The sequence below is a fragment of the Lissotriton helveticus genome, chromosome 3_1 (genome assembly GCF_964261635.1).
Source record: "Lissotriton helveticus chromosome 3_1, aLisHel1.1, whole genome shotgun sequence".
Taxonomy (NCBI): Eukaryota; Metazoa; Chordata; class Amphibia; order Caudata; family Salamandridae; genus Lissotriton; species Lissotriton helveticus.
This window is the reverse complement of record NC_136061.1, coordinates 333,940,928-333,957,874: the sequence shown is the minus strand read 5'-3', so window position 1 is coordinate 333,957,874 and position 16,947 is coordinate 333,940,928.

The window sequence follows — 16,947 nt, the reverse complement described above, 5'->3', positions numbered from 1 at the left end:
AGCATATGCTCACCTTACACACCACCGAGGCTATATGCTAAGAACTTTCTAGCACTTAGGTCTTTCCTGCTCGACATGCCACAAGGCAACCTCATACTTGGGACCGACATGAATGCCTCAATGGACCCAGAAAAAGATAGAGTGTTTGGTTCTGCCCAGAACTGCTGAGAGCCTTCATAGATGCAATGGGGATGATAGACCTGAGGCGTGACCATAACCCCATAGCACGTCAATACACATACCTGTCAGCCGCCAATGGAAGTTACTCCCAGATGAACCATCATTTGACTCACCAAACACAAGCTGGTTATTTCAGGGGTGCAATACACAAGGCACACAACATATCAGACCACTCCCGGGCTTAGGTCCTGCTACAAGATAAAACATTCATAGATAAGATACAGGAACAGACAGATCAATACATTCAGGAGAATGAGGGAACAGTGGATACTGAAAGCACTCTCTGGGAAGCCTTTAAGGTTGTAATACAAGGCCATTTTCAGACACTGATAGTTGGGGTAAAGAATGAACAAAGACTAAGGTCTGATGAACTCGAAAGTGAGATTGTTCTGTTGGAGTCACTGGTGTTGCAGGAGGAAATGCCAGGCTCTCCCCTACAACATAAAAACATACAAAAGAACTGAAAGATCTAGCTGAAAACAAATTCAGAGAGCATGCAATAGGAACGCAATGTAGGTTCTATGACAGAGATCAAGTGAACAAATTAATAGCCTGGCTAGAAAAGAGGGACAACCTTCAGAATCCTGAGGGGCTGGCACACCCGACCGGGATCGATATAGCTGAGGTTTTTGCGACTTATTATGAGACACTGTATATGTCAACTTCCGAAAATATGGGAGACGACTGCACTAAGCTTCTTAGGGATCTCCCTCTCCCTCCTCTTTCTGCTTTGACAGATGGGAGATGGAACAGGACTGAATGGTAAAAAAAAAGAGGGGGCTATTCGAGAATTGCAATCTGGTAAGGCCGCTGGCCCACTGAGTCTGCCGGCTGAGCTATAAACAGGTAAAATGGACAAGGTAGAGACACCAATGATCATTCTGTTTCAGGTGGGCAGGAAGAAGGGTTGCTTGCAAGTTGACCAGCGACTGGCAACTATTGTGGTTATTCCAAAAAAAGGCAAACCTCCCTAGGAGTGTAGTTCATATAGGCCCATATCTCTGCTGAACATAGAGGCCAAGATGCTGACGAAGGCCTTGGCAAACAGACTAAGAACAGTGATATCCTCTGTAGTTCATCCTGATCTAACAGGATTCATGCCCCATAGAAGCACTCAACTTAACCTCAGGCACCGGTATTGCGTACTGCACATAACCCAAAGTGTCAGGAGGGCGGTTTTGCTCGCTCTCGACGCGTGTGGGGCATTTGACAGTATTGGGTGGCCCTATCTATTTCCTGCCCTGACTCAATTGAGATTTAGTCAGCGATTCTGTGAGTGGATCAGACTTCTATATTGTGTCATAAAACAGTTGTATATTCCTTTGGAGACAGACATACGGGCCTAATCATGGGGCCATATATCTGGTCATTTGATATGAAGCGTTGGTGGGCATCAACTTCGTGCAGACACCTTGCAAGGTCAGTGGGTACATGTCAAGATGTCCGAGGAGCGCGTGATCACAACGTGTAATGTGCCTGCTGTGTTCTGATTAGCTGTGTGTTCCTAAATTAGTGTGGCATCTGACTTCATGGTGTTTTTGGGAACATGCGCCGCTCCAGCCTAATGTGTTTTATTGAGGCCAATCTTCTGAGACCAATGTGATGTCGCTGCGAATCTGCGGTATTGATGTGGGTTTCCCTGTTGTCGCATTTGTGTAAGGGTTACCTGCCTTCTCCCCCACCTGTGATCTGTCAATTAGTTGCTTTAGGACTAAGTCACAGAGCCTGCCTGACCATGGATTCCTGGCTCAGGATTGAGGGGCAGGTGATAGTGGCTGAATTCAACAACGGAGATGCAAGTTCGTTATTAAACAAACTTACTTGTATCGTAGTGTACATCAACATCGTGTTTATCAATATCAACAATGCCCAACCACGCCCCCGAACACCTGATATTTCATCTTGTGCTCTAGAATCTCAAATTGGTTTTGTAGCAAGCAAAACTATTCAGAGAGCCTAAAATAAATGGCCAAGTAAAACATTTTAAACAAGTGGCTACTTGAAGTAACAAGTTTTACCTTGCTCAATCTTCTCTCCAGAAGCTGCAAGTTAACAAAATGTGTTCAGTTCAGTTCACAAATACTTTATTCGGCAAGTAAAAGCCATAAAAGTTAACCATTGAAACACCTTAAAACTTTAAAATACTGTTGATACATTGAGAGGGGATACCCTTGTCCAACAGAGGGTCTATCAAGCACATAGTTACAAATACTGCAACTACTTTAGAGCATATATTTTAGAAAGGACGAACAACAGATATCAATACATTAGAAAAATACAACACTCTTTATTATTATTTTAAAATATATTAAAAAGGCAAATAATACAGATTCCATGTTTGAACAAAGTTACATCGCTACTGCAAGGGCATCTTCTTCCTAAATCTCATGGCTTCTAACAGAAAGCTTGCGACCCCAAAGCACACCACAGGGGAGGGTAGCATTTGCAGAAAAATTACTGCAGGTCTAACTTGAGTAAGGTTGGTCTATCTCAATAGTGGCAGTATAAGTTTCTTACTAAGTGGGGGCATAGAATTCACAAACAAATATAAAATGCAAAGTATCCTGTTCCGAGAAGCTGTCACAGGGGCACGGTTTTAGTGTACCTAGCATAGAATAACCCTTGGGAAAGGCTAAAATCCAAGGCACCTGATTCAACCCGAATCTTGTTATGGCAAAGCGGTGTTGTGCATTGGTAACTAATGACAGGTAGGGCTGTAGCTGTGCGGACAGACTTATAATTGCATACCTTCTCATCGAGACCGTAGTTAATTCCAAGCCCTCCCTGTTTGCCTGCTGCCTGGCTAAGAATTTCATTTTGACATTCCTGATGGCTGCCGGTCCCAGTGGTCTAGGTATGCTATACAAGTCTGGACAGCCCAAATCCTTCATTCACTCTTTTTTTTATTTTATTTTTTTTAAATTTCTTTTATTGGGAATTTTTGAATTTCATGTTATATTGGCATACATTTTGTGTTATTGCATATAAACAAAATCAAAAAAAGTCCATATCCACATTGTGTAACATATCCATTCTACCACATAACATAAGAGTTCCAGCTCAGGAGAGCACAATTACATGGATACTGAATCTCTAGTGAACTAGTGTGTGGGAGGATGGACTGATCAGTGTTCGGTGACTGCATGTGTTGGTTTTGGCACGGGAGCAAGATAATCAGTAGTCCCCCACTCTATCACTGTGCACTTCTGCATTGTATACTCCTGTCTGAGTTCCTAATATTTAAGAGCCTCTGCCTAAGGTGGCAGATGGGTAAACATATAACCATTAACTAGGGGAAAGATAGGGAATGGAGGGGAGGTCAGGGGGGCTCTATGTTGTGGCAAATTATCTATCACTTTAGTTGGTTTCATGTCTTATGTGAGGTATCTGTGACTTCGGTTGATCGTGGCGCGCAACATCCTATGGACACTATCCCCTGCACACTGAGTCAGGGCCTTCTTCCTCTTCCAGTTATAACGTGCCTTCGTTGTCTTGTGTGCGTGGGGACAGGGGTGGGGTTAGGGATTGAGATTGAGTTGCTTCGGGGGAGTCAGCCTGCGTAATTCCCTGTGTGAATTGAAACATGAGTTGTGCCCACTCCATGGAGATGGGATGTTTACGGATCCCCTTCACTTCCTCATCCCTTATTGCCTCTTCTTCCGCCGCCCCCTCATTTTATTATTTATTTTTTTTTTTTAAAACCTTTATTGAAACTTGCAAAGTATTACATGCGCAGGCCCACAACCACAGGGGCCGGCCGCAAGCGTATCAAATGAATCAGGATGTAGAAACAAGAACACGACCGAAAAATACGTCATGTGTGAGTGCGCACTGCAAAGCATAAGGATATATGAGGTTTTCGTTTTTTTAAAGTTATGTAGAGTAGGAACGGCTGCAGGAGCAATGGCGTCACACCACATAATAAAATAAGAAGAGGTAAGGGGGGGGACGTACCCCGCAGAGCAAACAGAATCAGTTGATGAACCACACAGTTGTCAAAACAATACAGTCGCCGAGGCGGACCTAGAGCAAAAACAATACGACAGCAAACAATAAAGCAGAGCACCATTCTGAAAACTCGCCCCCCAGTAACCTAAAGGCATAGTTGAGTGTAGAAGCCTTATAAGAAAGGAAAAAGGGAAAGAAAGACAGCCAACCCTACTAAAGAGGTAAAGAACCCTCCCAGAGACAGACGGAAAAAGAAGAAAGGGACCATAGAACAAAACAAACTAAAATAACAAACCCCCCCCCACACCCGCCACCCTACACCACTGTAATGGCTACGGCCTACCCCACTAACAGCGTGCCTGTCGCCCAGGAACTGCCCCAAAGGAGAGGGAAAGAAAAGAGAAAGCGGAGGAGGAGAAAGCAGACACACTCCCGGACTCCCATGCCCACCGCCACCAGCAACCACCCGGAGACACAATAAAACCAATATTCAGCAATTATACAAACCAGTCACGGTAGGATAAATAACAGCCACCCAATTCCCATCACAATATAGGCACAACCCCGGCATTAAGAAAAGCTATTATATCGGAACCCAGCGATAAAGTTCAGCCCTGGCCAGTACGGTCCGTCCTAAGAGTCCTTGCCACTCGAGCCGCCATTTTGATGGAAAAGGCAGAGCGTCCATAAAAGTTCTTTGCAGCATAAGAGGATCGAAAACAGGATAAAAGTACATGGCTCGAACTAGGAAAGATGTCCAAGAACAGCGAGCATCCGAAACCATCAGCAAGTAACTCGTGGCCTCATGGAAGTTTGTCCATAGAAGTGATGGGTGGCAGCAGGGTCAGGCAAAAGACACTAGTGAGAAGCACGGGCTGGCTAGCCGGCAATAGGGGACCGTCGAGAATCATAAAGTCCGGGCGATGCACAGGGACCCCGACCTCTGAGATGCCATGCATCGCTGGTACCATCTCCAGCTGGAGACCAAACGAGGTGTCGTCCTCAGGTGCCAGGATACCGTCCACTTTCACCATCAGTGTCCGGAACACAGCGACTGTGTGCGAATGGAGCGCCCCAATGGCGGCCACAACGGCCCGTAGTGATGGCGTGCCCTCCGTCTGCTCCATCTCCTCTCGGTAGGTGACAGAGCCGGGTTCGGACCCCGGAGGCCGGCTGCTCCGGAGTCACAGGCCACGTAAATCTGATAACAAATAATGGGCGCTCCTCGTCTTATAGAACACACCTTCGCCGTCAGGGAGGACCCAGCCCGTCGACCCCCAAGGGGCAGAAAGGGCTCCGGGCGCCGGGCCTCCACCACAGCAGCCGGCGTGGCACGCTGGCGTGTCCCGGGTGTGGATCGTTCAAAGGATCGTCAGAAAAATCAACAATTCAGGCACTCTTCGGGAGACCGGGCTCAGTCCGGGTCTCACGGCCGATGTTGTTCAACTCCGACTCGGGTAGTCTAGAAATCGAGGCCCCGGCTTCAACACGATGTTAGGCCGAGAATAGAAACACGGCGTATCTTCGTCAGCCGATAAGGTAGAAATCTCGGGATTGCACCTCTGGAAGCAGTAGACCTTCATAGACAAGAAAATCAGGTGTGCAGACAGGATGAAAGACAGGATAATCGAGCTGTTGGCGGAGGTCGACGGAGCCGGGAGCTTATGCGGCCATCTTGATTCATAGCGTAGCTCCTCCCCTCGCCCCCTCATTTTTTAATGGCGCCAGTCCAGGCCGCTTCCGGGGGCCCTGCCGGAGCCCCCAGTGCATTGCTCTTCCCCGCTTCGCCAGTAGTACGGCCAAGGACGCAAATCTGCACTGCACCTTTTCTGTCTCCCGCCTGCGAAAGACCTCCAGGGCACATGCCTCCCGTGTGTCAATATTCGTGAGGTGTACTGTTGCCTGAGGCACCTGATGGACCCTCCCCCAAAAATATTGGATTATGGAACAGTCCCAGAACATGTGTTTGAAGTTCGCCTCGGGGGTATGACATCTGGGGCAGGCGAAATGTGTATCCGGGAACAAACGGTGAAGTCGATGCGGCGTTAAATATGCACGATGAAGGATATTGAATTGAATGTTTTTAAATTGCGCATTTCTGGAAACCTTTTTGGGGTATTCTAAAGCCTTTTCCCACTCCTTATCGTTGAGTACTCTTCCTGGGTCATACTCCCGTGATCAGTTCCTGTATCGCCCTGTAATTCCACGTGACTAAGGGCCAGATGTAGGTAGGGCAATACCGGTCGGAAACGGCCGAAAATACCGATTTTCGGCCGTTTCCGACCGGTATTTGGACATTGACATGTAGGGGTGTTTAAAACATACATATTCGGTAATTTTACCGAATTGTTAATTTTACCGAATCGGTAAAATTACAGAATCGGTAAATTTACAGAATTTGTGAATTTTACCGATTCGGTAATTTTTCCGAGCGGTAAAATTAACGAATATGTATTTTCAAATGTAGGTAGCGCTGTTAACAGTGCTACAGGGCTTTTAGGATTCGGTATTTACCATGTAATACTATTACATGGTAAATAACGAATCCCTGTGTACATGCACATCTGTGCATGTACACCTGTGCCATGTGGCACACAGACATGCCCTAAGGGCATGTCTGTGTGTCACATGGCACACAAGCCTGAAACAGGGGTGCAACAGGGTGTCAAAGTGACACCCTGTTCCCTATGTCAATTCGGTAATTTTACTGATTCGGTAATTACCGAATCGGTATTTGCTATTGATTCCTATGGGCTTCAAGGCCCATAGGAATCAATGGCAAATACCGATTCAGTATTTACCGAATCCTACCGAATCGGTAAAAATTACTGATTTTTTATCTACATCTAATTTACCGATTCATAAATACCGAATCAGTAAAATTCGGTATTTATGAATTGGTATATTAGATTTACCTACATCGGGGCCCTAAGTGTCTGCCCACCCCCATGCGCAGGATTGTATGTAATACCGGATGTGTTGGTGTTTCACCCTCTGTAAGGTCCCAACATTGACGGGCGCTATCTACTAAACGTGTATGCACCAGGAATTGGCCAGGAGGGAGATCGTAAATTTCCATAATTTGGGCATATGTTTTCAGTTGCCCATCTTCAAACAGGGATTCCATTTCCGTCACCTCGCATTCCGTCCACCCCCGGAGGGCTCCAGCGGTATAATATTGCTCCTGGAGCGGGAAACCGGCTAACGGGAGCAGCGGAGAATAGAGAGGTCGACCCTTTGACATGCTGTGTATGCGCATCATGCATTTACCGGAGAAGGATATCGGTAGGGGTTTGTATGCAAAGGCTTAGTGCCCGGCATCACCAGTCTCCGGATAGCCGGGAGCAGCAACCTACCTTCAGTAGTGAATGATTCCTCTGCATGCCTGTCTTCTGTCCAATAAGACAACCATTGAAGCTGTGCTGCCAGGAAATAGCCCTCAAAGGAGGGGGCCCCCAAACCCCCTTGCGTGGTGGGTAAGTAGAGGGTATGAAGGGCGACTCTGTGCCTGCCACCACTCCATATCAAAGTGGCAAGTAGCGTTTCCAATTCGCGAAAAAAAGAGCGGGCGGTATCACTGGGAGATTAGCGAAGGAGTACAACAGTCTAGGAACCATAATCATCTTCGCTAGGGCCACACGTCCTATGGGGGCCAAGCTTAAGGTCTTTCAAAAGGAAACTGCCGCTTGTAACCCAGCTAACGTTTTGCAGTGGTTTCCCTCATACAGGTCCTCAGGTGAATGGTATAATCTCACCCCTAGATATCGAGGTGCCGCTGCGCTCCATCCTATGATTTGGGGTCCTACCAGTATCTCCAACAGGGCCAGGTGGGGACTCAGGGGAAAGACCGTAGATTTTTCCCAGTTGACCTTAAGTCCTGAGACTCCTGCGAAGCTTTGCAATATTTCCCAGATCAGCGTTAGATCACTTGTGATAGCCTTCACATATATCAGGAGGTCATCAGCATATAACGATACACTGTGTACGGTGTCTGCAATTGGAATGCCCCAGGCCCCCCCCCCCTTGTCTCAACCTAATGGCCAATGGTTCAACCGCCAGAGCAAAGAGGAGGGGGGACAGGGGGCAACCCTGTTCCAGCTCACGCTCCACCTGAATCGGATTTGAGAAGCACTTCCTCACTCTCACCCTGGTGGTAAGGCTCTTGTAGAGAAGTTGTGTGTATGCCAATAGATTCGGGCCAGCACGCTCTTTACGGAGAACCGCGAAGAGATATGGCCATAGCAATGTATCAAAGGCCTTTTCGAGGTTCAATATAAGGCATGCAGCACGTGGGAAGTAGTCCCTTGCGCTATCCTGTATATGAAAGAGCCTAGGTAGATTTTGCGATACACTTCGCCTAGGGAGTAACCCATTCTGGTTTGGGTAGATCAGTTGAGGTAGAACCTGGGTATATCGATTGGCCAGCATCTTCCCCTGTATCTTACAATCTGCATTGAGTAATGTTATAGGTCTATCTGATGCTGGGAGAGTGGGGCCCCTGTGTGGTTTTAGAAAGGTTATCAGGGTAGACTCCCTGAGTGAACCCGGGAGCTCCCCTCTCTGTAGTGGGTCCTCATACATAGCAACAAGTCTGGGGGTCAATTGTCCAGAGAAAGTGGCATAATATTCGAGGGGAAAGCCATCCATTTACCGGCGCCTTGCGTCGTGCCAGGGCCCGGATCGCGTGAGTGACGTCTGGGGATTTAATCTTAGCTTCCAACGCCTTTCCTTCCTCCGGTGGAATCTCGGGCAATGGCAGGGAGTGAAAATACTGGTCTAACACTAGTGGTGAGACTGGCAGCGGGGTTCAATAGATTCCCGCATAATAGTCGCGAAAGATGCCCAGGATATCTGTTTGTGACTGCTTAAGGTCGCCCTTCGCATGCAAAGCCATCATTCACTCTTTAATATATTTCAGCCACGGGATATGAGTCGCCCCGTCAAGAGAAATGCAATCAGCTAGTACTGTCTGAATCAGGGTGGTAGAGGAACTCGACCAGATCCTTAACAAACATACCAGTGGTGCGACAGCGATGTGATCAGAGATATTCCCCAAGTCAAGCTACTCATTCAAAATGAAGCAGGGGTACATGACGGGACAGCAAGGAGGTAGCGCATACATTTATTTTCAGCCCCCGGAATATCCCTCATGTCCTTATTACTCCAAACATTGCACCCGTATGTCGACATAGGTATGCACTTTTCTTTATAAATCTTGAGTAGGGTGGGTATAGGTTTAGGTCCCAATCTTTTGGTGAAATCCCATTCATCTCCAACGGCTCTTGTCAATGTATTCGTTTTTAGTTGCCTTTATGCAGCCCAGGTCCCGTAATCATCAAACAACACCCCCAAGTAGGAAAAAGTAGACACTTTGGATAGTGCAGCCCCCTTACAGAAAAATCTACTCTTGGCAGCCGCTTCACCGCCTATTGTCAGTGTATGGGAATGTAATCTGTCTTATGTTGTGAAGGGATGGTAGACTAATCATTTACATTAATGTTCGCATTTTATGGGTTGACGTGCACTGATCCATCTTGGGATCCTGATTGAACTTTAATGCATTCACATTTATTTAGATTAGTATTTTGGTACATAATATGTCAGGAATTGCCACCATTAAGCCAGCAACAGTATTTGGGTTAGGGTGATTACATCATGCCATGCATTGCCACAATATCTCATTAATGATCCCATAATGCCAGCTTCCCACAAAGTGTTGCCTTCATGGATGCCAATTCTATCTCTAGAATTACCACCATTGACCAATAGAGGCCCACAATACTGCAAGAGTTACGAAGATAATGCTAACTGTAATATATATATTTTAATTTTTACATTCGGCAGAACACTTTGTTGTGCATGCACCCATTGTGTTTGGAGAGATTAATCAAACTATGGAGCCTGTCCATTTTCTGGAATATTATGTATTGTTAAACATTTATTGCAAAGTTTATCAGTTTACCATGCTCACTCCAACGTTATTTATGGTATGATGCAAACCAATGGTGCAACCTTCTCCTGAGTAGTGGCAGAAACGTGAAACATGTTTCAATTTCCTTTCCTGTGCCACACACGTGAAATAAATGTACGCCTACATATCTAAGGCACCAGAATCCAAATGCAAACAAAAGAACATATTCAGAATGCTCTTGACACTAAACATGATGAATCAGCTAAATAACTCATTATATATTTGTGAGTACTGCATGCAGTATAACTTTGAGTACAGTGCACAGACTGTGGTCTGAAGTTCTTCACCAGGACACATACAACCAACAAACCTCTAGTCGGAAACAACCCATGCTACTTTTGTAAGCAGCAATTAAATGATCTCTTCAGTAAACCGCAGTATCGGTTTAAGACCAACATTTCATTTTTGGAAACAATCATAACTTACCTTACTGCTCACAGTTGTTACAACACATTGCTTTTGAAGAGAGCGCTTTAAAAGATTTGGGTTAGGGCAATAAAAAATGCTTTTCTGATTCTTGGGCAAGGCGGTGCGTGGGGGGCACAAAAGGCCCTCAGTGCTTTAGCAATTAGGTGGACTGTTAGTAAGCACCCTCCTGCCCATAGTAGAGGCAGGTGATATTGTGTTAGACCCTGGAGAAAGGTAGGCTCTTTCTGCATAGTTACCCGCCCTTTTTACCTGGTGCTGTGCTGGGTTTTGACTAGTCTGACTGGGATCCTGCTAATCAGGACTCCAGTCTATCTGCTTTCTCCTTAACCTGTTTTATATATGTACTTAGGTAACTCCAGATTGGATACTGGGGAATCCTTGTCAATTCCTGGTATATGGTACCCATTTACCCGGGGCATAGGTACCCCAGAGGCCTCCCATGGGCTAAAGCATGTATTATGCCACCCCTGAAAGGCCATACAAAATGAAACCTACAGGTCTGCCACTGCAGCCTGTGTAAGTTAGATTTATTGTATTAGGGCTGGGTGGGTGTGCTTGCATGAGGGGCACATTTGGTGTCTGTTACATTTGGGGGTCTCTAGTTGGCAGAGGTAGGTACCTTTGACCAAATAGGGACCCTTGCGTCTAGTCAGGGTAAGGGGGTACACTCCTAAAATAACCCCTGCTCACCCCCTTGGTAGCTTGGCACAAGCAGGCAGGCTTTTCTCAGTGGCAGTGTGTAAAGCATTTGTGAACACATACAGCAACCGAGTGACAGCACTACAGATAGACACCACACCAGTTGTAGTATAAAAATAAGTATTTTTATATAGACTTAACACAAGACGACAAACAACAAAAATCCACAACACTGTTCTATAAAAATGGTAGAAGTAGCTTAGTTCTCTTTAGTAAAATGCGACACTTTGAGTTCAATGTACCTTTAGATGCGCAACGCTATACAACAAAAGTGTTGCAGGGAAGGTGATGAGTCGGTTCCTTACACGCAAGAACGGGGATGCGTCGGGCCCTACTGCTGTGTAGGGGATGCATCGGTTCTTCTCCGCGTGGGGAGGTGATGTTTCGGTTTCTTACTGCGCTTCCATGGCAATGCGACCCGCAGCTCTACGATGCGAAGAAGATCCGGTGCAATGAAACAAAATGGCGTTGTCTTCTTGATTTGACAACAATGCGTGCATGCCCGACGGCTGTGCGGTGACTCACCAATTCTTCTGAGCCGCGACAGGCCCTGCGACATGCTTCTCCAGCGATGCAACGGTGTCTGCTACGATGGCGACACTCTGCTCCAGTGATGCGAGGCACTTTGGGTGATGCAATGGCAACAGCGGCGGAACTCTTCTCATGTGATGCAACGGCGTCTTCTGCGACTGAGACACTCTTTTCAGGTGATACGACGACAACGGCTGCGGCGGCGACACGCTTCTTCATCTTGAGTCACGCTTCCAGCTCCCAGTCTCTTAGAATGCCCAGCTCAACAGCAGGCACTTCAATTCCCAGCAAGGGAAGGTAGGGGAGCTGGTTGTTAAGTCTGTTGTCCCAGAGACTTCAGTAGGAGGCAAGTTCTATCTCAAGCCCTTGGATATCCTTTACAAGTTGATTTGAAAGTAGCACAAAGTCCTTTCTCCTTTCTTTGGCTGTCAAGCAACCACTGCAGGCCAATCCCCCAAACAGCACTCAGCTCAGGGATATTCTCCTCCTCAGTTTCTCTGGTTCCTCTCCTCAGCAAAGGTTCTTCTTGTTTCTCAAAAGTGATATAAAGTTCTTGGGTCTGCGTTCCAATATTTATACTGGTAAATCCTTTCTCCTCTGAAGGCAGAGGAACATGTACCCAGTCCAAACCAGTTCTGTGCAGTCCTGGAGCACTTTGTTAACAAAACTTCTTCTTTCCTTTGACAGTGTGGGCCAGGGACATCAGACGCACCACAGGAGATGTAGTCAGCATTGTGGAAGGCAGGCACAGCCTTATTTAGGTCCCACATGCAACTCCTCCCACCCATCTACATGAAAATAGCTCATTTCAGCCCTGTGCCGACTCACCCTGTCTCCTGGAATCCCCCAGCTCCTGTCATTTAAACTCCAGACAAGGAATACACAATCTAGCAGAGGCAGGCTTGGACAGTTAGGCCAGAAAACACCTACTTTCTAAAAGTGGTATTTTCAAACACAGAATGTTAAAACCGCCTTCACTAAAAGATGTATTTTATCATTCTGAGTTCAGGCATACTAAACTCGAATTTCAACTAGTTCCCTGAGTCAGTTAGGATTATAAAATGTTATAATCAAACTGCCTATTCTGGCCTATGATCAGCAGTGGTAAAGTGACCAGAGTCCAACAACAGCCAACAACAGGTCAGAAAAAATACAGGAGGAAGACAAAAAGTTCAGGGATGACCCTGCAAAAAGGGCCAAGTCTAATAGTATCCCTGTACATAGTCCAGTTCAAACCAGTCATAAGAGTCATTGGTTTATGCTCTGGCGCAAAACTGGACAATGGGCATGGAATGGAAAAACCTCCCCACTGTCCAGACCCTCCCGTAGGAGGGTCCCCTGAATCTGTCCAACTCTCTCCCGTGCATTTCGGACAGACAAACAGCCCTTCTTCAGGGAGTTAATTCCTCAGTTGTATGTGGTTTTCAGAATCTGCGTTCGAGTTTGATCACCGGTTGAGCACGTTAATCCACATACAATTGAGGAATTAATCCCCTGAAGAAGGGTGGTTTGTCTGACCAAAATGCATTGGGGCTATTATGAATGTATTTAAAGCAGCAAGGTTAATCACCTATGGACTTGTGAACAAAATATAATGACCTCATGAAAGTAATGAGCATAAAACTTTTTGCAAAATACAATAAAAAAGAGGCATGGATTGCAACATTGGATCTTTTTAGATTATTTGAATTAAACCATTATCTTTTGATGCACGGCAGTGCGTATTGAAGGACACTTCCCAGTGGGGAGGTGCAACTGCAATCATTTGACACGCCTGGGTTTAAGGGACGATACCTCAATGCACGCACATAAATATATGAAAAAGACTACATACAGATACAATTTGATCATTATGGAGTGCGTGATTCAATAATTTATAACTATTCAAATGATACACAAATAATTTTAAACTGGAAAGCCCCAAAGACATAGGAAACTCAAAAATTTTCAATTGTCCTTGGATCAATAGATGACTGGAGCCATCTCAAATTGAATGCTTCCAAAATGGAAATACGCATGTGTGGCAATTGGAAAAATGATGACCCACTCGCTTCCTGGTCTGATGATTTCGGAACACCATCTAAAGTATCAAAGGGAGTGAGAAACCTCGGAATTACCATGGACTCCAAGCTGGCAATGAATGCCCAAGTGGACAAATTATCAAGATCAAGGTTCATTACTGTATAAACTCTGTGACGCATCTCCCCCCACCAGGGATTTCCACAAAAGGTACAGGCTCTCTTGTCTGGTCTAAACTTGATTATGCCAATAGCCTCTACCACGAATCACCTTTAACAACTATGAAAAGACTACAACAGATTCAGAACTCTGCTGCCAGACTATTCTTACATATAAAGCCACAATTATCACCAGCAAAGGAGTACATGGAACTGGACCACTCTTCATCAGAAATAAAATCACCAAATATATTCAACAAAGGAACCTCCGCTATAGATTGGCAACTCGCCTAAAAATCCCACTATACAAGAAAAAATACATGCGTGTCATCTCCTTCTCTGTTCAACCAGCCAAACTACGGAACTCTTTACCCCCAAACATAAGATTCACAGATAACTCGCTTATCTTCAGAAGACTACTCAAGGTTTGGCTCTGCCCCACATAACCACCAAGCTCAAACATAAATATACAGCATATCACTCTGTATATAAGAACTTATTTGGAGTATAGATGTGTACATACATATGTGTAATGCTTTGTATAAACGTGTATAATCATTATGTGTTTAAGTATATAGATATTCCTTAGCTCTGCTTAACAAATAAATGTATTGCTTACAGTTATATTATTCCATGTTTAACGTGTACATAGGTGACTACATAAAGAAGTAAATATTTTACCCTAACTATTTATATACAATTGCTTTACTATTGAAGTACAAAAAAATCACTAAAAGTACAGCAACACTTGAGTCTAAGTTTATTAAAAAACAACTTACATCTACATATATTACCTTCTTATGCATATATACTTTCTATGTACTTATGTATCTTTACATTTATTGCTTTGTTTCTAATTGCCCCTACCTCCATTCTCTCACTCACCATAAACCCCATTCCACTGCTATAATCCCCAAAATAACCCTTTCACACTCTTCCCTCATCTACCCCTCCTTGCATCGTCTCATACCTCTTTTACTATTCAGAGCTCCCAAACATGCCTTTCTAAACCTTTCCCTCTGACTCTCCCCCCTTCACCTCCCCTTTACTAATCCCAAACCTCCTTCTACTGCTATTAATTCCGAAAAAGAAAAGAAAAACTTTCTAGACCCTTTCCATTTTCCATCCCTTCAATATTCCTTTTCAATCCAAATAACAGACTAATATGTCCACCTCTCAAATTGAGGGCCATATGTATCATGCAAATTCGCAATCGCAAAGGCCGAAATTCGCAGAATTTCGGCCTTTGCTAATGTGAATTTGCTAAATGGAATGTATGAAGCAAAACTGGTGCAAAATAAGGATTCGCAAAATTTGCGATTCCTTATTTTGCAATTGCATTTAAGGAATCGCAAATTTTGCGATTCCTTAAATGCAATGTATGTAACAAAAAAAATTAGCAAAATGCCCTTAAGGAATCGCAAATTACCACCAACTTCTAGTTGGTGGTAAGTTGCGAATTCCTTGAAAAATGCAAATTTTTGCATTTTTCAAAATGCCATGTGACGCACATACATGCCCGTAGGGCATGTATGTGCGCCACATGTGCACCCATGCATATTTCAGGGATGCAACAGGGTGTCCTTTGGACACCCCTGCACCCTTGAAATTATTCTCAATTTGCGATTAGCAAATTGCCAATCGCAAATTGAGAATAACTTCCCATTCATTCCTATGGGCCTCCTGGCCCGTAGAAATGAATGGGAAAGTATTCCTTAATTGCGATTCGCAATTTGCTAATCGCAATTAAGGAATTCTAAGGAATCGCAAAAAAAATGCGATTTTGTACATACATACCCATTTGCGATTCTCAAATAGCGATTTCTTGAAAATCGCTATTTGAGAATCGTAAATGGGTATTTTGATACATATGGCCCTAAATGTCATATTTTCCTATACAAATTCCCCACTAATCCTGTTTGGGTTCCAAAGTAGTATGCAGCCTGTCCAAAAGCGCTTCAACACCTCATTAGGGGTAGCAAGCACTATATAAATGCAGGCCTTTATTTCTTCTCTCCCTCCACTCCTTTTTCAATACAAATAACAAACTCACATATCAACCACTCAAATGAATTTCACATTCCCCTATACTAATTCAACAACTAATCCTTTTTGGGTTCTGGAGTAGCGTGCTACTTGCTATAAGAGTGGTTTGACGCCTCATCTGTGGTAGTAAGCGCTATATTAATGCAATTACAATTTTCATGGTCATGGCGATGGAGCTGCATTGGGCCTATCTTTCAATTGTTTTTCCCATTTCTCTTCATTTGCAGATACGTGGTTCTATAATTTCTAAATTTAGACGCTGGATATTTTTTCTCTTATTTTTCTCTAGAGACTGCGGACCTAAAACAAAACAGAGAGTATTTGTACATGCACACCGCATACTCGCATTTTGGCTTACATGTCACCAAGGGCGGGAAGGAATTTCACAGCATTAAGAACAAGTAAGAATTAAAAATTTGCTAACATTCGTGCCAAGAATTTTCAATTCTATTAAGGACAGGAGGCGAGGATTATGCTTTCTCTATTTCTTTACTGAAGAGACAGCAGCCAATCAGTACACAGTAAAGAAGAAAACTACAATACCCATGAGTACACATCTAGTATAAATAGGGTCACAGAGGTCATAACATCCTCTTTCTTTGTCAGTAACAGTGAAATAATGAAAGTCAAAATCGAAGAAGAAAAAACCAAGGATCCATGAAGAACATCTGGCCGCAGGACATCCACAGGTCAAGTAAACAGGCAAATCCAAGGACCAGAGGGACGAACCAAAGCAGTAACTGGAGACGCTGAATCCAATGTTCATTTGAGGTCGGAACCTGAAATAGCAAACAAAGCCGTAAAACCCATACCCACAACTCAATGAAGAAAAAACCATGAGAGGGCGGGATATATTGCATAAAACATTGCATAATAAAGTCAGAAACAAGTTACATCAGAACTGTAAAGAACAATGCAATTATCAGTCAGAATAACCAGGGTGGGATAATCCTCGCCTCCTGTCCT